The sequence below is a fragment of the Chiloscyllium plagiosum genome, unplaced genomic scaffold (genome assembly GCF_037043375.1).
Source record: "Chiloscyllium plagiosum isolate Xiang-an unplaced genomic scaffold, Cpla_swu_hap1 HiC_scaffold_7, whole genome shotgun sequence".
NCBI lineage: Eukaryota > Metazoa > Chordata > Chondrichthyes > Orectolobiformes > Hemiscylliidae > Chiloscyllium > Chiloscyllium plagiosum.
This window is the reverse complement of record NW_028270145.1, coordinates 28757973-28781449: the sequence shown is the minus strand read 5'-3', so window position 1 is coordinate 28781449 and position 23477 is coordinate 28757973. Positions and strand designations below refer to the sequence as shown.

The window sequence follows — 23477 nt, the reverse complement described above, 5'->3', positions numbered from 1 at the left end:
ATCAATTTGTTTACTTTGCTATGAATGCTATATCATTCCGATACAAAGTTCTTAGTTTTGTCTTTTTTGTTATCTTTGTAACATCTGGTCTTCATTGTTGGTGTATTCCTATGTTTTTCTCTCTGCCCCTTTCCTGACATTTTCTGACCTGCATTTCCCATATTATGATTTTCCTGTTGTACCTTATCTCTACATCTTAAATATATTACATCTTTTCCCATCTGATCGCTTGCCACTATTATTTCATTTGAAACCTTGTTTACTTCCCTAGATTTAGTTTGCAAGAACAATGGCCGCTGCATGGTTCAGGTAAAGACCATCCCAATGGTAGCAACATATAATTTAAAAATTAAGGGACATACTACTGAATCCTGTGGGATCCTAATGGAAACAGTTTACAGACACAAATAAGCCTGTTGACCATTAATTTTCGTTTCTAGTCACTGATCTAATTTTGGTCTCAACTTGTCAATTTCATCCAGATTCCACAGGTGTTTAATTTTCTGATCAGTTTTCAATACAGAACTTTGTCAAAGCCATGTCAAAATCCATATAGACCACTACAAGTGTGACACTCTTATTGATCCTTCCTGTTAGCTTCTCAAAAAACTTGATGCAGTTAGTCAGAGTCAACTTTCCCTTTACCAATCAATGCTGATTGCTTTAGATTAATTCATGCTTTTCTAAATGATGACTGACATTGTATCTTTCAGACCTTTACCAATAATTTGCACATCACCAAGGTTACACTAATTAGTCTGTAATTGCTGAGTGTATCCCTTTCTCCCTTTTCCAGAAACAGTGTAATATTAGTCTGTAGCCTAAGAGGATTGCAAGATGATATTCAGAGGCTCAGTTGTTTCCTCCCTTGCTTCATTCAGTAGTCTAACACAAATTTCATCTGGGCATGGTTACTTCTGTGAAAATAGATATTAATTTGTGCACATTAAATTCATAACATTTGTCAAATTGTCCAATGTATGAGCAGTAAGGAGAGACTAGAAAACTTGGGTTGTTTTTCTGGAGCAGTGGAGGCTGAAGGAGTCTATAGGGTTATGAGATGCATAGATAGAGTTGACCGTCTGAATCTTTTTCCCAGAATTGAAATGTCTAAAACTAGGGGGGATTCATGTAAGATGAGAGGGGGTAAGTTCAAAGGAGATGTGAGGAGCAAGTGTATTACACAGAGAGTGGTAGGAGTCTGGAATTCTCTGCCGGGTTGATGGTGGAGGATGATACAATAGGAGCATTTAAGGGACTTCTAGATAAGTGCATGAATATGCAAGGAATGGAGGGGTATAGACCAAGGGCAGACAGAAGGGATTAATTTAATTTGGTGTCATGTCCAACACAGCATCATTGGCCAAAGAGCCAGTTCCTACGCTATACTGTTCTATGCTCTAAAATCCTCAAAATGCAAAATCCACTCATTCCTCATTTCCACTGCACCTGTTACTCCAACAGATTGTTCAAACATGATTTCCTTTTCATAAAACGATGTTGACTCTGCCTGATAACCTTGAACTTACCCAAGCGTCCTGCTGTGTGTTCATCTTGTCTTCTATCTCCCTATTTTAATGGATAAAGAAGTCACATTTGCTACCTTCCAATCAAATACAGCCATCAAGAAAGTTTTGGAAAATAAACACCAATGCATCATCTCACTAGCCACTTCTTTTAAGATGGAAAAAGTCCTTCAGGACAAGATAACTTGTGAAACATATCTTCCATGATCCTGTTGATTAGCAGAGCAGGCTGCAGGGGCTGAAAGGCCTACTTCTGCTCCTAATTTATACATTCAGCTGGAAACTGAAATTCTATCCTGGCAACTTGCTTTGACTTATTTTGCAAATTCATCTTCCAGCTGTGACCGCATGCTATGCTTTCCTCTATTGTCATACTTAGAATCATAGAATTATACAGCATGGAAACAGACCATTGCGTCTGACCATTCATATTAATCAGATATCCTAAATTAATCTAGTCCCATTTCCCAGCACTTGGCCCTTATCCCTCTAAACCCTTCCTATTCACACACCCATCCAGATGCCTTTTAAATGTTGTAATTGTACCCAGCTCCATCTGGCAGCTCATTCCATACACAAACCACCTTGTGTGAAAACATTGCCCCTTGGATCCCTTTTAAATCTTTCCCCTCTCATCTTAAAGCTATGCCTTAAAATTTTGCCCTCCTGTACCTGAGACAAGGACCTTGGCGATTCATCCTATTCATGCCCCTCATGATTTTATAAACCTTAGAAGGTCACCCCTCAGCCCATTCAGCCTCCCCCGATAGCTCAAACACTCCAACCCCAGCAACAACCTTGTAACTCTTTTCTGAACCCTTTCAAGTTAACAACATCTTTTCTAGAGCAGGGAGACCAGAATTGAACATAGTGTTCCAAAAGTGGCCTAATCAATGTCCTGTACAGCCTCAGCATGACTCAATGCACTGACCAATGAAGGCTAGTGTAGCAGACAACTTCTTCACCAGCCTGTTTACCTGCCACCAGTGCAGCATAAGATCAGCATTACCATTTAAAGCCAGCCAATCACTTATAGTGATCATTAAGACAACAGGCTGAATCAATCAATATAGGTCGGTGCAGTGTGATCGTGGAACAGAGTGCAATAATTGAAATTTGCTGCAGGTAGAACTTTGTAGCAGAAGGGGAAGCAAGTGCTTCTGTTGGCCTCTGGTATTTGTAGTGTTTATGTCACTACAACACATTTAATTTAGTATGCCCATGAAACACAAAGACTGGTGGAGTTGTAAGCCAGAAAAGGGCCAGTATGGTGCCTGGAATATTTGCTAGTGCGATTGTTGGAGAGGGTGTAAACTAATTTGACAAGGGATGGGAACCTAAGATTAGAGAAACAAAAGGGATGGAAGTTTCAGGGATCTGAGCAACATAAGTTATAGTCATAGAGATGCACAGCACGGAAACAGACTCTTCGGTCCAACTTGTCCATGCTGACCAAATATCCCAACCCATCTAGTCCCACCTGGCAGCACCCGGCCCATACCGCTCCAAACCTTTCCTATTCATATACCCATCCAGATGCCTTTTAAATGTTGCAATTGTACCAGCCTACACCGCTTCCTCTGGGAGCTCATTCCATACACATACCACCCGCTGCGTGAAAACGTTGCCCCTAGGTCTCTTTTATATCTTTCCCCTCCCACCCTAAACCTATGCCGTGAGTTCTGGACTCCCACATCCCAGAGAAAAGACTTTTCCCTATCCATGCCCCTTATGATTTTATAAACCTCTATAACGTCACCCCTAGTCTCTGACGCTTTATGCGAAGTAGGCAAGGAATATGGGAGGCAATGGAGTACTGATACTAGCGCTGGACTGTTAATCCAGAGGTAAAAACAATGACTGCAGATGCTGGAAACCAGATTCTGGATCAGTGGTGCTGGAAGAGCACAGCAGTTCAGGCAGCATCCAACGAGCAGCGAAATCAATGTTTCGGGCAAAAGCCGTTAATCCAGAGACCCAGGTAATGTTCTGAGGACCTGGATTTGAATCCTAGCTCAGCAGATGGTGGAATTTGAATTCAATAAAAATCTGGAATTAAGAGTCTACTGATAACCATTTGTCGGTTGTTGGAAAAACCCATCTGGTTCACCGATGTTCTTTTGGGAAGGAAACTGCCATCTTAGCTCATCTGGCCTACATGTGATTCCAAACCCATAGCAATGTTGTTGACTCTTTACTGCCCTCTGGACAAATAGGGACGCTCAATAAATGCTGGCCTAGTTAGTGATGCCTACAACCTGTGAATGAATAATCATAAACATATCCCATCTGACTTGAACATTCCTGTGTAGACTGCAAGGTTACAAGTAAGGAAGCTGCACTTATAGCAATGTGGAACAGTACATAAAATTATCACTACAATATGTGATAAATGGCTGTAATGACCAACATAGGACATTGTACAACAGACTGAAAATTAGAGCAGCCCACATATTATGTGGCCAATTCCTGCAGTAAGATCAAACAAATTCCTCAGCATGAGAGCAAACATTTGTTAGCCTAAGAGCAACTCCACCTATACAAAGTGGCCTTCACATTAACAGCAACTCCCTAACCCATCACCCTAAACTATGGATGGGAGAGTGCTATCATAGCTGAAAAATGTGTTGCTGGAAAAGCGCAGCAGGTCAGGCAGCATCCAAGGAGCAGGTGAATCGACGTTTCGGGCATGAGCCCTTCTTCAGGAAAGGGCTGAAGAAGGGCTCATGCCCGAAACGTTGATTCTCCTGCTCCTTGGATGCTGCCTGACCTGCTGCGCTTTTCCAGCAACACATTTTCAGCTCTGATCTCCAGTATCTGCAGTCCTCACTTTCTCCTAGAGTGCTATCATAAACAAGAATGAAAAACTGGGGAGTGCAACCTCCAATCAGTCGTCTGTTGTTGTTTATATTGGTGGCTATCGGGACCTTCGACTCAGAAATTAGTCTAGTATTTTATTTGGGCTTTGATCAGGCACTGATTTAGATTTTATATGTCAAGTAAGTTTTCCAAGGATTGGCATGTTCAGCAGTCAAAATGAAGCTGCAGCTATTGGCTCCATAAGGTACGTTCCTGTGTCAACATTCTTTGTGGGAAAAGAGGAACAGGAATGCATTCTCCGATTAATAAGGAGCCTTCAGCTTCCAAAGTGTATTCTGCAGCCGCTCAACCCTGCTTTACTGCAATCCTTGATATCAGCATCAGAACCTGAACAGCTACATTCCCTCCAGCTAATCGTGCCTTATGTAACCTCCTTCCTCAACAATATCAAGGCAACAATTTTTTATCTTAAAAAATCATGTATTTATATCATTTATTTCGAAATATGCAAAATAAAAAATCTAGTGTTCTGAGCACATCATAGAAACAGAGAAAATAGGTGCAGGAGGAGGCCATTCGGCCCTTTGAGCCTGCTCCACCATTCATAATGATCATGGCTGAACAACCAACTCAGTACCCTGTTCCCATATCAAGACCCTTCCGTACACGTTTCTCCCCATACCTTTTGATCCCTTTAGTCCTAAGGACTATATCCAAAACTTTCTTGAAAGTCTTCAGTGTTTTGGGCTCAACAGTTTCCACTGGTGAAACTATTCTCCCAACCTGCACTGTGTATTTAATGTTAACAAGCCATAACTTCTACCTTGGTGCTTGTTTGGAGATAAGACTTAAATATCTGGATGTTTCTCATTCCTTTTGGCTTTACTTGTTTTATTTCTGCTGTTTTTGTTGTTCCAGTTTTGTAATTAGATTCCCTACAGTATGGAAACAGGCCATTTGGCCAATAAGTCTACATCAACCCTCCAAAGAGTAACCCACTCAGACCCATTTCCTTACCCTATATTTACCCATGACGAATGCACCTAACACTATGGGCAATTTTAGCATGGCCAATTCGCCTGAACTGCACATCTTTGGACTGTGGGAGGAAACCCACGCTGACACAAGGAGAATGTGCAAACTCCACACAAACAGTCGCCCAAGGCAGGAATCAAATCCAGATCCCTGGCACTGAAGCAGCAGTACTAACCACTGAGTCACCGTGCTGCCCAAGTATGTAACCAAGATGGGGCCATCGAATGGCGACTTTGTACACTTTTCACTGCACACCTGTATTCTGATACTTGAGTACACGTGACAATAAAATCTAATTCTAATATAATCTAATTCTAAAATTATCTCTTTTGTTTTCTGCACGAACCAAGGGGATGTTCACAGTGGTCACATTCAAGAGGTCTGTCCTGCAAGACATGCCCTCCTCTACCTCTGAGGAAGAGAGCACAATGGCTCGGAGGAAGCATCGGTAACACAGTCAGCCCAGGCAGGCGGGGATCCTATGATGGCAGCACTTCACAGAAATGCACAAACAGATAGATGAGCAGCAGGCAGGTTTGTCGGCAGCACCAGGCAAACTGAAAACCAAGGCTGCAGAACTTGCAGCAAGTCTCCTCTGTGGACAGATGGGCTGCTGCCTTGGAGAGCCAGATCCAGCAGTCTCCATATCAGCTGGATATGAACACAGATCAGCTCCAAATCTCTAATCACTGGGGTTCAAGGTGAGAGCAGACCAAAGGGATCTGCACTTCACTCCAATTTCCCCTTACACAGAAAGAGGTATTGGTTGGTGCTGGTAGGCACACAAAGGAGGAGGAACCACACAGGCGAGGAAACTCTCATTATGTCCTGCGGTGTTTGAGGCCTTCAACCTCCACCTTCCCTGTCATTCTCATCCCTGTTGGAATTCAAGCTGAGGAAGGTGAACCTGTCTCTGGGCAGGGCACACTCTGGCCCTTAGAAATCCTGCTTGGGGTGGGGGGAGGGTCACGCCAATGTCAACAGGCACCAGTATTGGGCAGATTCCCTCCACCCTGGCAGTGCACCGTGGGACTGCACTGAGACATAGTGAGAAGGAAAGAAAAAAGATCTTCTGAGGGCACATAGTTGGCACAGGTAACAAGTTGCCAAACATAAGTTTTCACAATTGTAAATATATATTCCCCTTTCATCATCGTCTGTGCATTTGTGTGTGTGTGCGCCCGTCTGACTGTTACTTTGGCAATTATGGTCTATTTATCCAGTGAGTCATATATTGTCAGGCATTTGTGGTGTTTATTCATTATCTTGTACAAGTGTACTGAACCTGGATTGGAGATGTGCCATGAGAGTGTGGAGAGGCCTGCACATGCTGAATGCCAGAGTCCAGTGGTGGTGTAGTGGACAGTGAAGAAAATTATTTCAGAGTACCGATGGGCTAAGGAGTGGCAGATAGAGTCTAATTTAGATAAATGTGAGGTGTTTTATTTTGGTAAAACAAATCAAGGCAGGACTTATAGAGGTTTATATTATCAAGAGGAGCATGGATAGGGTGAATAACGAAGATCTTTTTCTCAGGGTGGGGGAGTCCAAAACTAGAGGACATAGGTTTAAGGTGAGAGGGGAAAGATATAAAAGGGACCTGAGGGACAACTTTTTCACAGGAGGGTGGTGTGTATGTGTGGTGTGTATGTGTGTGGAATGAGCTGCTTAAAGTAGTGGTAGAGACTGGTAAAATTATTACATTTATAAGGCACCTGGATGGGTACATGACGAGGAGGCTTTAGAGGATTGTGAACCAAATGGGACTAGATTAATTTAGGATATCTGGTCAGCGCAGACAATTTGGACTGAAGAGTGTTTCTGTGCTGAACAACTCTGCCTCTGCGAGTTAGGGATAGGAGTAGTGGCTGCTGATGTCCAACGTGGAGGTCTGGTGGAGCAAAGTGGCCTGGGCCCACCAAGTGCTTGCTTTGACTTTTATGTTGGGAATTCTTGGTGTCTGGATTCCATCTAACATGAGAATCTGCATATTAGTGAGCAGATTAGGTCATAATGAGGGTGATAGTGAGTGCTAATCCCTGTTATAGGCCTCTTCACTGCTCACTAATATGAATCTTGTCTCAACAGCCGAAATTTGATTGAAAAACATGGTTTGTTGCTCCCGATGTAGAGAAATGCCTTGCACAATACATTACACAATTCTCCTAAATTTCTCCTCATTAATCATATCATTTAGAACCTGGGAAGGCTCTGTCCTATGACTTTATGATTAGAAGAAATTTTTTGTCCCCAAAATTACTGCATTTTCTACATAGCAACAGCAGTTTTATGAAAAAAATGCTTCCTCGGCTGTGTATAGTGTTTTGGGATATCCCAAAGTCAAATACAGTTTACATTTAATTTATTGCACTGATATAGGCCTTTCAGCCCATCTGGTCAATGTCCATGTTTATTTGAAATTTGTCTCATTTTATATTATCTCATCCTATCAACATTTTTTTTGTAGTTTTAAAAAATTCATTCATGAGGTAGAGGCATCATTGATTAGGTCAGCATCTATTGCCCACCCCTAATTGCCCAGAGCTAAGAGTCAAACGCATTGCTGTGGGACTGGAGTCACATACAAGTCAGACCAGGTAAGGATGTCAGATTTCCCACCCTGAACAATATTAGTGAACCAATAGGATTTTACAATGGTTTTGATTTTAAATACACAACCAACAGTACTTCAATGGTTGGCATTAGACCAACTTTTTATTGAATTTAAATTTCAGCATTTTCCATGGTGAGATACAAACCCATGTCCTCAGAACATTAACGCTGAGATCTGGATTTCCAGGCCAGTGTCAATACCATGATGCCTCAATCTCCCCTGAGGTTATCTCCTAACTTATCAAGCTTTGCAGTAAAGTTGTTTTTTTTAAATGCATCTTGCTATTAAGTAATTGTATACAATACTTGGTGTTCGGAATCTAGTTCTAAGTGACCCAAACTATTCCTTGAATTCTAATTTGTTAACACCTACATGTTGCACATAATTTGAACATTTACACTCAAGAACTTCTAACAGTCATCTGATTTAAGAGATGACATCAGTGGGATGGGATATTTATACATTTCATATTTTTCACACAACAAATGCAGATAAAGTGCTCTCTATATAATAGTTATGGAGGTTAAAATGCTGCGTATAAATGGATGATTTGAAAATTGATGTTATTATTTGCCTGTTGAAGTCATATTATTTGGATTCAGGACACCAGGGAATTAAATTTTTAATCTAAGGCTGGGAACCCTACACCTAGAACATTTCTGGGTACTGCTCATGGGTTGTTATCATCAGTGATTTTTAAATGTAACTTGCCTCATTTATCCAATATAAGTTTGGTGCTTAATTAACAGTGCCAACAGCAGCTTGAGGCGGGATCCAGAAATTGTGAAAAGGTGAGTAGCAACCTTAACTGGGGTTGACAATTGCTAAGGAGATAGCTTGGGAGAGTTTACAGAGGGCCAGCCTTAACACAGACGGGCAGGTGCAAGGTTCTCAGTTGCCTCTCTTGAGATGTTAACTAAGGCAGTCACTGAAGCATGAGATATTGTTCTTAGCGCCCATTAAGTAAATTCTAAACCCCCTCCACCAAGACATCAAAGGGCTTAAATTGAGGTCTTACAAAAGTCAGAAGTAGAAGAATGACCAAGAAGACATGGATCCAATATTGCAAAATAGTTCAATGGATCGGTAAGGTCTGGGGGAGTGAGTGGTAGCATCACCCTTTGACCAACCTCAAAATCTCAGCCACATATACACTAAGTGAGTAGAGTGAGGGCAAATAGCTCTCCCTTACATGGTCAAAGCAAATCCTAGTTGAATTACTGCAGAGTTAATCATCCTCCCATATGGGGTAAAACATCTCAACCAGGATCAGAAATAGGCCATTGGGCCGCTTGAGTCTGCTTCACCATCTGACTCACCTGTTTTGTGTTATGAATTCCACAGGTTGACAGAGGACAGAAACAGCCAGGCTTTGCTGAGAAAAGAGGATGCTCATAGAATCCCTACAGTGTAAAAACAGGCCCTTCGGCCCAACCAGTCCACACCAACCCCCCAAAGAGTATCCCATCCAAACCCATTTCCCTACCTTATTACTCTACTTTTACCCCTGACTAATGCAGACAACCCACACTTCCCTGAATACTATGGCCAGTTCACCTAACCTGCACTCCTTTGGATTGTGAGAGAAACCAGAATACTGGAGGAAACATACAGACATAGGGAGAATGTGCAAACTCCACAAAGACAGTTGCCTGAGACTGGAATCGAACCCAGGTCCCTGGTGCTGTGAGGCAGCAGTGCTAACCACTGAGCCACTGTGCTGCAAAGATCCCAACTCTGACACTTTGGAACCCCACTCCACTTTGTTACTGCCTCTTTCATTCCATGGTCCTTGGCTCTTCCTGTAGATCTTGAGCCAGGTGAGTTCCTGAATGTTGGAGATCCTTCAGACACCGCAAAGTGATTTGCAGACAATCCAACCCATGCAGCATTCACTGTTTTTGTTTAAGATTTCTAGTATTTGCAGGATTTTGCTTTGATCTCCAAGTTTATATTGTTTTTCAATGTTCTTCCTTCTAAAATGCATCACCTCACACTTCTCTGCATGGAATCAAGTTTGTTACCCATCAACCCATTCCATCAACTTGTCTATATCCTTTGGAATTCTACACTGCCTTCCTCAACTACTATCTTCAATTTTTATGTCATCTGCAAACTTTGAAACTGTCCTGCCCACCAAGATCTAGATCATCAATATGTATCAGGAAAAGCAAAGACCCTTTAGAACTCCACTCCACTTTGTTGCTGCTCCTTTCATTCCATGACCGTAACTTTCCCGACATCTTCCCTCACAGGTCTGTGTATAGCAATGTCTTAAATGTCCCATGGAAGTTCATGTATACTGCATTAAAGGTGCAATCCTTATTTGAGCCTTTCTGTCACCTCCACAAAACACATTGGCAAATTAGTCATGTACCATTTCCCCTTTAGGAATCCATGCTGACTCTTCCTAATTAACCCACCTTTTCCCTAATAACTCTATCCCAAATAATTGCTTCTAGAAGCCTCTCCATTACTGAAATTAAATTGACAAGATCTATAATTGCCAGCTTATCCTTGCAACCTTTCTTGAACAAGGCCGTAATGTTTGCAAATCTCCAGTCCTCTGGCACTTTCCCCAAACCGAGGGAATACTGAAAGTTTTTGATCAGTGCCCCTTATGTTCCACTCTCGCTTCCTTCAACATCATTGGATACATCCTGGTGTCTTGTAATCTTGAAGTAAGGACAGTCTATCCAACACTTCTTCATTTTTCAATTTTGAACCCTTCTGGAGACAGAGGAGGATGGATCCTCTCGCACCATGGCATCGCCCGCTTTGATAATTACTGATGCAGAGTGTTCATTTAATACCTCAGGCATTTCTCCTGCCTCTATGTCTAAATCCCCATTTTCTTGTTTAATTGACCCCACTCGTCCTTTTGCCATTTTAAAAACTCATTTGTATGCCTACAAAAGACTTTGGGACACCTCTTAATGTCGGCTGCCAGTCTTTTATTATAACTTTTCCTTGCATCACTTATTTAATCTTTCCCCCCCCCCCATCGGTTCTGAATTGCCTTATGTACTTCATTTTTTCTTCTTTATCTTAATTTATATCTCCTTTGTCTTGCAGGAAGCTCCGGATTTGATTGTTCTAACTTTCCCCAATGAGGGAATATTATTGTTCAGTCACAGTTTCTCCCACCAACCTTGTTCCAATCTATCCTGCCCAGCTCTATTCTTGACCCATTGAATGTAGATTTCTGCTAATTGATATTTCTTATCCTGGACTGACTAATGCCATTCTCTACCATCATCTTGAATCTTACAACATTGATCACTGCCTCCTAGTTGTTCCCCTATTGACACAATCCACTTAGCCCACCCAATTTCCAAGAATCAGACATTATAGTCATTCATTTCTTGTTGGTCTGGACACGTATTGCTGCAGGAAATTCTCCAATCATGGAATATTTGCCTCTCGTAGATACTTGCAGTAACTCCGTTTATTTTTGGGTATTTAAAGTTCTCCATGATAACTACTTTATAATATTGACATCTCATTGTAATTTTCTGGCAGATTTGTTCCTCTGTAGCATTCTCACTCATTGCTAGCTTACAGACATTAATGATGAAGAGCTTATGCCAGAAATGATGACTTTCCTGCTCCTCAGATGCTGTCTGACCTGCTATGCTTTTTCCAGCACCACACTTATCGACTCTGACTCTCCAGCATCTGCAGCCTTCACTTTTTCCTGGCCTATAGACTACACCTAGCAACAATACTGCACAATTTTGTGAGCGTTTGATGGAGAAGTCAATGTTTTGGGTGTAACCCTTCTTCATGTGGAACTGGAACATTGGCAGTTATTTGTACATTCTAAGGAGTCATTTGGGTAAGTTCAATTGTGGTGGACAGTTCTGTTACAAGACTTCAAACTAATTGCAACTTGGGAAGAAAACGTGAAGAATTTACTGGTAACTACAAACAATGAACAGTACTAAAAGATGCTGTTTAATTCAGTTGGTCCAGAATGATGTTTATGCTCAACAATCCTCCGCCTGCCCATCCTCATCTAATCAGCATGAAGTTCAAAGAGCCAAAAGCCAACTTCTGCTCCTAAGTTCTCCACATGGTGGCCTGGAAATATTACATGTTGTATTAGATTTGAATATCTACAACTCCAAAGTGATTGGCATATATGAAAGCTAAAAGTAATTTATCGCTGGAATGTTGGTTTTAAACGTCATCTGATTTTAAACTCAATTGATTCCAATTAAGAGTAATAACCTCATAGGGGTTGGGGTAAGGTTGATGATCCATGTGATCCGATAGGCTTCTATTCCCCAAGTTATGCTGAAATTGTCTACCCCACCCACTGTTTTATTGAACAAAAACAAAGTGCAATTTGCCGCTTCTTGAATCTTTCCTTCTGGTTAGTCTTCAGACATTAAGCCTAAACCTACTTTCACTATTTATTTCCCAATTTATTTATACTCACCTTTTGGTTCAGTGGTGCCCTTTCACCTGGAACCTGGTCTTTATGTTTATCCATTTTTTCTGTGCTAAGTTGAAACATTTTGTGTTTGAAAGAGTTAACCTCACCTGGATTCTGTGCAATTTGTCAAAGAGGCCACAATCCGAACACCCTGACATGATCATACATGCATGCATGCATCTGGAGCTCCACAGGCTCATGTTTATAGCTAAGTTTTGGCACTGCCAAAGTTAAGGTGTATTCTGGTCTGTTTCTTCCAATTCTATAAAGTTAGTTCACTCAGATTAGGGAAAGTAAAAACTTTCTTCAATGTCAGACTGACACAAGATCATTTGGTTTTAAATATTAATGATATTAGATGGATATGACATTAACTAATATATTGTGGCTAACATCCCTTTCATCATGCAAATATGTTTCAGTTGATATTATAAAATATAGAAAGATGTGTATTTATATAGCATGGCAGCTTTGGATTAAAAAAAAATGGTTTTTAGCCAAATAAATGCTCTTGTAATAAAGGAAGTACAGTAACAAATGGCAAGGTCCCACAAACAACAACGTGATAATGTCCAAAGTAATCTTTTTAAAATATATATCTTTTAATATGTGAACTGAGGGATAAATAAAGGCTTGAATACAGGGAGAGAACACAAAAATTAGGAACTGGTAATCCACAGAAATCAGTGCTGCTGCCACTTCCATTCATAGAATCTCCATAGTGTGGAACCTATTAAAATTAGGAGTAGGAGGAAGCCATATGACCCATCAAGCCTGCTCCACATTCAATACAATCATTGCTGAAGTACTGCATCAGTTTTCACTTTCCTGCCATATTCAACAATCTATCAATCTCAGTTTTGAATATACTCAATGACTTCCAAAGATTCACAAGCCTTAGTGGAGAAATTTCTCCTCACCTTAATCTTAAATGGCTGACCACCTATCATAAGCTATGAACCACTGGCAGGAGAAATAGTTTTCAACAGCTACTCTCTTGAGGTTTCAGAAATTGATCAAAGACTCAACAAGATGACCTGTCATTCTTCTAAATTTCAGAATATAGACTCATACTACTCAATTCTGCCTAGTAGGATAGTCCTCACATTCCAACAAACAATCTTTCAAATCTTCATTACATCTCCTTTAAGACTAGAATGTCGGTCCTTGGGTAAGTGGACCAAAATTGAACAAAGCACTTCATTAATACTCTCACCAAAGCCCTATATAATTGCAGCATCCTAACTTAAATGTAACTTCTTTATCCTCATTTTCAAGACTTTGCCCCTCTCAAATCTCCAAAACATCTGGTCTATTGTGCATTCCTAATCATTATTTTAAGACACTTTTTTAAAACCTACTACTTTGACCATGGTTTTGGTCTTCTATTGCCTTACATGGCTTGGCATTGTACTTTGTTTTATAATAATTCTGTGAAGAGTCTTGGAATGTTTCATAACTTTAAAGATACAATAAAAATATAACTTGCAATTGCATGTCATGTCTGGATGTTCACCTTCCAAGGTTTTGTACTAGGTTTACCAAATTCATCAACACCAACCTTTACTATTCAGTCACTGCTGTCAGAAAATCCACTTTTCCATTCTCATCCTACCAAATTGTGTAAGTTTACACTTAACCACATTATACTCCATCTGCTATCTTTGCATCAAATCAATATTCCTTTGATCCCTCTCACAGCGAACATTGTATCAGTAACAAGTTTGGTGATATTACACTTGGTGCCCTCATTTGCAGCAACAATTCATATTTAGGAATCAAAATAAATTTTTTAAATTTCCAGATGACATTGAATTGGGTGTGATAACTAATACAAAAAAAAATGGGATAAGTACAAGGAGCATAATATATGGGTGATGTGAATACTGGACAGTATGAGGACTTAGTGTTATAGAGTCATACAGCACAAAAACAGACCCTTAAGTCCAACTTGTCCATGCTGAATCAGGTTTCCAAAGCTAAACTAGTCCCAGTTGTCTGCATTTGTCCCATATCCCTCTTGCCCTTTCCCATTCGTGTAACTATCTAAATGTCATTTAAAAATTGTAATTGTACCTGGATCTACAACTTCCTCTGGCAGTCATTGCACAGACACACCATCCTCTGTGTGAAAGTTGCCCCTCAGCTCCCTTTTAAATCTTTCTCCTCTCACCTTAAAAATATGTCCCCTTGTTTTGAACTCCCCCACTCTAGGGAAAAGACCTTTGCTACTCACCTTATCAATGCCCCTTATGATTTTATAAACCTTAATAATGTCTCCCTCAACCTCCTGCGCTCCAGTGGAAAAAGTCCCAGGCTAACCAGCCTCTCCTTATAACTCACTCTCCTGTCCCAGCAACTTTCTGGTAAACCTTTTCTGAACCCTCTCCAATTTAATAATATCCTTCCTATAGCAGGATGACCAGAACTCCAAAAGTGGCTTCACCAACATCCTGTATAACCTTAATATAATGTCATCAACTCCCATACTCAAATGGTCTCAGCACTGAAGGCAAGCATGCTGAATGCCTTCTTAACCACCCTGGAATCTGGTTTCCAGCATCTGCAGTCATTGTTTTTACCTTCTTAACCACCCTGTCTACCTGCGACGCACCTCTCAAAGATCTATGAACCTGAACCCCTAGGTCTCCCTGTTCAACAACATTACCCAGGGCCCTACCATTATAAGTTCTGTCCTTGTTCATTTTTATTAAAATTGCATTTGAATTACCAAAATTTATCCAAATTTTATCCATTCGCTATTCCTCAGCCCATTGGCCCAATTGATCAAGATCCCTTTGAATTTTAGGTAAGCTTCTTCACTTTCCACTATATCACCAATTTTGGCGTCATCAGCAAACTTACTAATGATGCTTCCTAAATTCCCATCCAAATTGTTCATCTAATGACAAACAACTGTGGACCCAGCACTGATCCAAGGCCTCTAGTCCGAAAAACAACCCTCTACCAACACTGTCTGTCTCCTACCGTCAAACTAATTTTGTTTCTGATTGCCAAGCTCACCCTGAATCCCTAACTTTACTAATCAGTTTACCATGTGCAGCCTTGTCAAGGCTTTACCAAAGTCCACGTTCTCAATATCTACCGTTCTACTCTCAGCTATCTTTTTGATCACATCCTGAAAAAGCTCAATCAAGTGAGACACAATTTCCCACATCAAATCTTACATCAAAGCACAAGGCCAGAAATCAGATTCTCACCATCGAGTTCAACTTTTACCATTAAATCCTCCCTCCTTATGAGATTACTTTCACACCAGCAAGTGAGAAGCCTATCGGTATCTGTTTTTGCATTTCATTAATTACCCCACTTGCCAAAATTAAGTTCCTGCAATTGAGATGCTCAGCAGTTCAGAAATTCAACTGTATAAACCAAATTCACACCTGGTGAACTTTGCTGCCTCTACTAATGCCTTTGCAAGGCTCCTTCTATTTACTTTAATAACTGCAATAACTACAGTAGTTGCCTCCAAGTTAAGTAAGGCATGATGGATTTCCGGTTAATTGCTCCACCCAATAGCAGCTAGATAATAATTACACTCTAGATAACCAGGGAACTGACACATATTTTACATTCTGGACCTCTCACAAGTGTCAGCCACTTGAAAGGCCCTCAGACTCCCAAGGAAGAACGCTGGGCAATAAGGGATAACCCCTCCTTAAGATATTGTCAAATTGCCACTGAGGAGAGGGACAATGTTGTCCATGCCGCAAACAAGTTCACTGTGGAACAAAACATAGTTTTCCTTAAGGGGAGGCATTGATGCCTTGAATCAGTGCCATCTAATATACCCAGCCAAGGTATTGTCCCACATCATTGTAGTGACCTGTGTCTTTTACAATCTCAGTCATAAAGGCAAGATCTGTGGGGTTAGAACATGAAAAAATGAGAGGAGATCTCTGAGGAGGAAGATGAGGGTCAAAGTTTGGAGATGGGCTAAGAGGGGTGTCATAGAGAGGAAGACAATTCAATTTGTTTGCTAAGCCCTAGAGTCCAGATATAATATTATCGCCAGCAACATCCAGAATGACTGACCTGTGCTGAGACTTTTTCTATTCCTGCTATGATTTCATTTGTGCACTTGGATGCAGACTTTTGCTCACCGTATGGAACATTTCACAAGGTTTGACTGGATTTGGGTTTGATTGTTTACTTTTTCCTTTTAACTATGAGTCTGATATTCTCACCTCCGTGAAAGATAAAGTGCATGCACAAGCCTTCCTATGGACAGGCATTAGTGCTAAAGTACATGTGACAATGTCAGCACTTCCGTTACCTCATTATCATGGAATGTCTGCATTAAAATTGTCCTTGGACAAAAGATGAGGCCCACTGAGAATGTGTATTGGATATAAGCAGGCAAGGAAAGAGTTAAGTTCTGAGTTTTGTGAAACAAATGGCACAGCTGAGCATGACTCAGATCAGGTAAGAATTTACAGTTAACAATGGGGTGCTGGAGGCAAAGGTGATGGGTTAACCTGATGGAAAAGCCGTCATTATGTCGAGCCATTTAACAATATTGGGATTAGAGTCCCCTGGGGGGGTTTGGTTGAGGTTTGAGCCCTCTGTGTTTAATTGGGGTTCGAGTTTTGTGTTTAGTTGGGGTTCAGGTTCTCTGTGTTTAAGTGGGATTCGGGTTCTCTGTGTTTAAATGGGATTCGAGTCCCCGTGAGGAGGAAAGTGAGAAAGGGATTAATGTCCCCTAGTGGCTAAATTTGAGGCTCTGCGAGTCTTCGTTCTGAGAGAAGAGTGGCTTGGATTGCAGTGCCATGCGGTCCGCTGCGAGGGCTTTTTCCTGTAATAAGTGTAATTTCAATGAGAGGATGCAAAATAAAGAGAAATGCTGAAATTAAGGTTGTACTAATATTTGGGTTGAAAAAGGAACGTTTCAATGTAAATTGTGCCATACTGAGAGTGTTTGAAGTTTAAATATGTTGGTTTGTTAAAATACTGGTTCAGAAAATCCTTTTAAGTAACTGTTTTGCCTTGTTTGAATCAGGATCTCAATTCAATGTGTTTTGTGGGCTATGTAATAGGGCAGATTTTGTTTTTACATTGAAATTAGAACATAGAACATAGAACATAGAAGAATACAGCGCAGTACAGGCCCTTCGGCCCTCGATGTTGCGCCGATCCAAGCCCACCTAACCTACACTAGCCCACTATCCTCCATATGCCTATCCAATGCCCGCTTAAATGCCCATAATGAGGGAGAGTCCACCACTGCTACTGGCAGGGCATTCCATGAACTCACGACTCGCTGAGTAAAGAACCTACCCCTAACATCTGTCCTATACCTACCCCCCCTTAATTTAAAGCTATGCCCCCTTGTAATAGCTGACTCCATACGTGGAAAAAGATTCTCACTGTTGACCCTATCTAAACCCCTAATCATCTTATACACCTCTATCAAGTCACCCCTAAACCTTCTTTTCTCCAATGAAAACAACCCCAAGTGCCTCAGCCTTTCCTCATACGATCTTTCTACCATACCAGGCAACATCCTGGTAAACCTCCTCTGCACCCGTTCCAGTGCCTCCACATCCTTCCTATAGTATGGCGACCAAAACTGCACACAATACACCAGATGTGGCCGCACCAGAGTCTTATACAACTGCAACATGACCTCAGTACTCCGGAACTCAATTCCTCTACCAATAAAAGCCAGTACGCCATATGCCTTCTTCACCGCACTATTTACCTGGGTGGCAACTTTAAAGGATTTGTGTACATGGACACCAAGATCCCTCTGCTCATCCACACTACCAAGTATCCGACCGTTAGCCCAGTACCCCATCTTTTTATTTCCACGTATGGAGTCAGCTATTACAAGGGGGCATAGCTTTAAATTAAGGAGGGGTAGGTATAGGACAGATGTTAGGGGTAGGTTCTTTACTCAGCGAGTCGTGAGTTCATGGAATTACCTCACACTTAGCTACAGTGAACTCCATTTGCCACCTTTCTGCCCAGTTCTGCAGCTTATCTATATCCCGCTCTAACCTGCCACATCCTTCCTCACTGTCTACAACTCCTCCAACCTTCGTATCATCCGCAAACTTACTCACCCAACCTTCTAACCCCTCCTCCAGGTCATTTATAAAAATGACAAACAACAATGGTCCCAAAACAGATCCTTGCGGAACACCGCTAGTAACGGCACTCCAAGATGAACCTTTGCCATCAACTATTACCCTCTGTCTTCTTCCAGCCAGCCAACTCCTAATCCAAACCTCCAACTCACCCTCAATGCCATACCTCTGTATTTTTTGCAGTAGTCTACCATAGGGAACCTTATCAAACGCCTTACTAAAATCCATATACACCACATCTACTGCTTTCCCCTCGTCCACCTCCTTAGTCACCTTGTCAAAGAATTCAATAAGGTTTGTGAGGCACGACCTGCCCTTCACAAAACCTTGCTGACTATCCTTGATCACATTATTCCTATCCAGATGTTCATAAATCCTATCCCTTACAATTCTCTCTAAGACTTTGCCCACAACAGAAGTGAGATTCACTGGCCTTTGGTTACTAGGGTTATCCCTACTCCCCTTCTTGAACAAGGGAACCACATTTGCTAGCCTCCAATCTTCTGGCACTACTCCTGTAGACAACGAGGACATAAAAATCAAGGCCAATGGCTCTGCAATCTCCTCCCTTGCTTCCCAGAGAATCCTAGGATAAATGCCATCAGGCCCAGGAGACTTATCTATTTTCACCCTTTCCAGAATTTCCAACACCTCTTCTCTACATACCTCACAGCCATCCATTCTACTTAATTGTGACTCAGTACTCACATTGACAACAATGTCCTGTTCCTGATTGAATACTGACGAAAAGCATTCATTCAGTGTCTCCCCAATCTCTTCAGCCTCCACACACAACTTCCCACTACTATCCTTGACTGGGCCTATTCCTACCCTAGTCATTCTTTTATTCCTGACATACCTATAGAAAGCCTTAGGGTTTTCCCTAATCCTACCAACTAAGGACCTTTCATGACCCCTCCTTGCTGCTCTTAGCTCTCTCTTCAGGTCCTTCCTGGCTACCTTATAACTCTCAATCGTCCCAATTGAACCTTCACGCCTCATCTTTACATAGGCCGCCCTCTTCCATTTAACAAGGGATTCCTCACACGACCCTTTCCTCCCTGCCTGACGGGCACATACTTATCAAGGACACTCAATAGTTGCTCCTTGAACAAGCTCCACATATCAATTACACCCTTGCCTTGAAGCTTACTTTTCCAGGCCACACATCCTAAGTCATGCCTCACATCATCATAATTTCCCTGCCCCCATCTATAACTCTTGCCCTGTAGTGCACACTTATCCCTCTCCATCACTAGAGTAAAGGTCACCGAATTGTGGTCACTGTCCCCAAAGTGCTCACCTACCTCTAATTCTAACACCTGGCCTGGTTCATTACCCAGAACCAAATCCAGTATGGCCTCACCTCTTGTTGGCCTATCTACATATTGTGGAGAAAGTGAGGTCTGCAGATGCTGGAGATCAGAGCTGGAAATGTGTTGCTGGAAAAGCGCAGCAGGTCAGGCAGCATCCAAGGAACAGGAGAATCGACGTTTCGGGCATAAGCCCTTCTTCAGGACCTTATGGCCTCACCTCTTGTTGGCCTATCTACATATTGTGTCAGGAAACACTCCTGCACACATTGGACAAATACTGCCCCATCTAACGAACTTGAGCTATAGCTTTCCCAATTAATATCAGGAAAGTTAAAGTCCCCCATAACAACCACCCTATTACTTTCACTCTTCTCTTGAATCATCCTCGCAATCCTTTCTTCTACGTTTCTAGGACTATTAGGAGGCCTGTAAAAAACTCCTAACAGGGTGAGCTCACCTTTCCTATTCCTAACCTCAGCCCAAACCACCTCAGATGGCGAGTCTTCATCCATCGTCCTTTCCACAGCTGTAATACTATCTTTGACAAGCAATGACACACCTCCCCCTCTTTTACCCCCACCTCTGACCCTACTAAAACATTTAAACCCTGGAACCTGCAACAGCAAATCCTGTCCCTGTTCTACCCATGTAGAATATTATGTCCTTTTTAAAATTATCAAACTTGTAACCTTAAAACAAATTGATTAAGTGCCTTGAGCCCCTGATTTGTTTCAAATTGTACAATGCCCATTTTTAAAAAAACAGTTGGGTCAGTGGTCATGCTTTAGCCAGATGTGAATATTGTATTACAATAACTTTGCTGCTGTGTTTTGAATGCAGAGTGCTCACAAAAAGAGTGCATTTTTAGTTTGATGTTTTGTTAAGATTTTCTAGAGAATATTAGAACTTGATGTTGAGCTGCTTAACTTCTGTTAATTATATTTAAGACTTCATTGCCCTCCTTCATATTGCAAATTCAAAGAATCTCTACCAAAGTTGCCATGTAATTCCGACTGTTTTATTTGGGAAGTTTTAATTGGAGAACATATTTTAAAATATTCAGCATTTGTTTCCCATGAACATTTGAGATTTAAATCTGAACTGAAACTGCCTCTTCAATTGCTAAAGCACAAGATACATTTTGTTGTTTTCTTGCTGTTCCAGACTTTTGAAATACTTTTACTGACAGCCTCCACATTAGCCAAGTATCAATTTGTTAAAAGAAAATAATTTTTGAATAACCTGAATGGAGGCACCCGAGGGTTTGATTTTAGGACCACTGATTGTTATTTATAATTGAATGAATTGTTTAGGTAGTACAATTTAGAAGTTTATGGATTGTATAAAACTTGATAATGTCATAAATAGTGAACAGAGTATAAGACTACAAGAATTCAAAGAATGTTGAAATATGTAGACACCATTTAGTAGGGTTAAATGTGTGACTGTCTTCATACTGACAACCACCTTGGCGAGGAAGGAATGAGAGAGGACATGCAAAGATACTTTCAGCAGCTAACATCTTCTCTAGACTTTCTCGATTCACAGGTAAAGCACTCCTTCGGACCACCATCCACCCCTCCACAACCTGATCCAACAGATTCAATCAGCTTCCCATGATCACAAAATGTGAAGAAATTAACAGCGGTGAAAAGGAGGCTGGTACACTTTTTGTCAGTGACTTTCCTATGGACATTAAACTACGTGAGCTTTACCTTGTCTTTCGATCATCTAAGGGATATGAAGGTTCACTGATCAAGCTAACATCACAACAGCCAGTTGGCTTTGTTACATTTGACAGCAGAGCAGGAGCAGAAGCAGCAAAGAATGCTGCATTCACCTAACATGCAGTTGCAGCTGCTGCACTGCACACTCAGATGCACTAGTATCCTCCATCTGAAGCAACTCTGCAAGGACGGAAGTCTCATCAGTTTTGTGAAGCATTTAACTGCCCTTATCCAAGAATTCAGATTTCTCCGTGGAGTGATGCAGAAGTACAGACTGAATTTTGCTTTCTGTTTGGACTTTACTAAAGGAGATTTTGGAGAACTGGTTCATTTCCACTCGACTTGGAGGGGGTGGAGTGGTCACTAAGGATTGTGGATTTAATAACTTTACTGGTGATTTTTTTTCGACATGGGAGGATTCTTCAAATTCTATTTACTGTAATGGACTAGTACTTTTTGTTGTTATAATCATTGTATGCTGTGTCAATACCTCGCTTAAATTCTGGCTGTCAGAGTCTTTACAAAGCTAGTAGTGTCATCTTGGTGGTTATAATAAAATGATAAAAGGAGGGAATGGGAATATGCATAGGGTATAAGTAAGCAAGGAAAGAGTTAAGTTCTGAGTTTTGTGAAACAAGAGGCTCAGCTGAGCATGACTCAGATCAGATAAGAACTTACAGTTAACAACGGGGTGCTGGAGGCAAGGGTAATGGGTTAACAAAGTGGAAAACAGTTATTATGTAGAGCCGTTTAACAATATTGGAAGCATTCAGTATGCAAGGTCAGCTAACAAGGGGAAAAGTATCCATTGTATGAATCCAGTTAACAAGGTTAAGAACATTCATTGTATAATAGTAAAGGACTTGGTGTTTGCTATTGATACTCATTGATTGTAACGGTCACCATTAATATGTATGTTGCCTTATCTGGATGCTCCTCCCTGTAAAATGACTATGTACTTCATTAAGAAACTGTTCTTCCACAGAAGACCAGGAACCTATGTCCCTGCGCACATGGGCAAATGTTCTCTCCCCCTCCAGGGCCCAGAATAAAGATGGAGGAGGTAGAATTATACTGTGGCTCTCAGCGTTCTGCTTCAACTGAGGGGGGGGAAACAGGTCAACACCACCAGGAAGTTCACTTATGTCCCATACACCCTCACTATCCCCGAAGTGTTTCAAAATCCAATGGGCCTTCCTTGTATCTTGGCAATGCCTGAACATTCTCACTAACAACACTTGCAATTCCATGGTTGTGAAATGTGGGTACACTCACTCCATTTGGTTCCAAAGTGATGCTACATTGATATTTCTGTTATCCATTTCTTTCCTTAAAAATGTTGTAGTTGGCTTTACACATGTTCTCCCCTTTGTCAGTGACCCATTACCTCCAGAAGCTGAGGCCAAAGAGGGTGAGCCTACATCTGTACAGAACACTGTCAGCAGCCAGTGACCTTTAAGCCAAAATGCCAGTGTATTCCCTCCAAAGTCTCAAAGTCAACAAGGTCCCTTCTCATGTGTAAAGATGACAGATTCAGCCAGCCTATAAAGTATGTGTGGAGGTCTACTAATTTGGCATCTCAGCCCTTGGCTCCTTTTTTATTGTTGTTACCCTGGTGTCCCAAAAATCCATCTGTACTGCCTTGTCTGCAATCCGCAATTTATGTGTGTGGTTCCCTGATGGATGAAGCTATTTTCAGTCAGTCACTTTGCTGATTATGAGAGAGGAATTAGGATGTGTCAATTCAAATGTAGTGCATCTTTTTGCGATATGAAGACACTCCACAGAACTTTCTCTGCTCTACTGAGACACTAAGATAACAATAAATGCTAAGACAGTGCAAATGAGGATGTATTTACAAAAGAGCTTAACTTGTACATCGATTGAA

At 41.3% G+C, this 23477-nt stretch overlaps 1 long non-coding RNA gene across 2 annotated transcripts in view; it reads right to left on the bottom strand.

Annotated features, from left to right (window-relative positions):
- The window catches only part of LOC122551425 (uncharacterized), a 64378-nt gene that overhangs the window by 35449 nt on the left and 5452 nt on the right, over nt 1-23477 (bottom strand). The window lies entirely within an intron of this gene.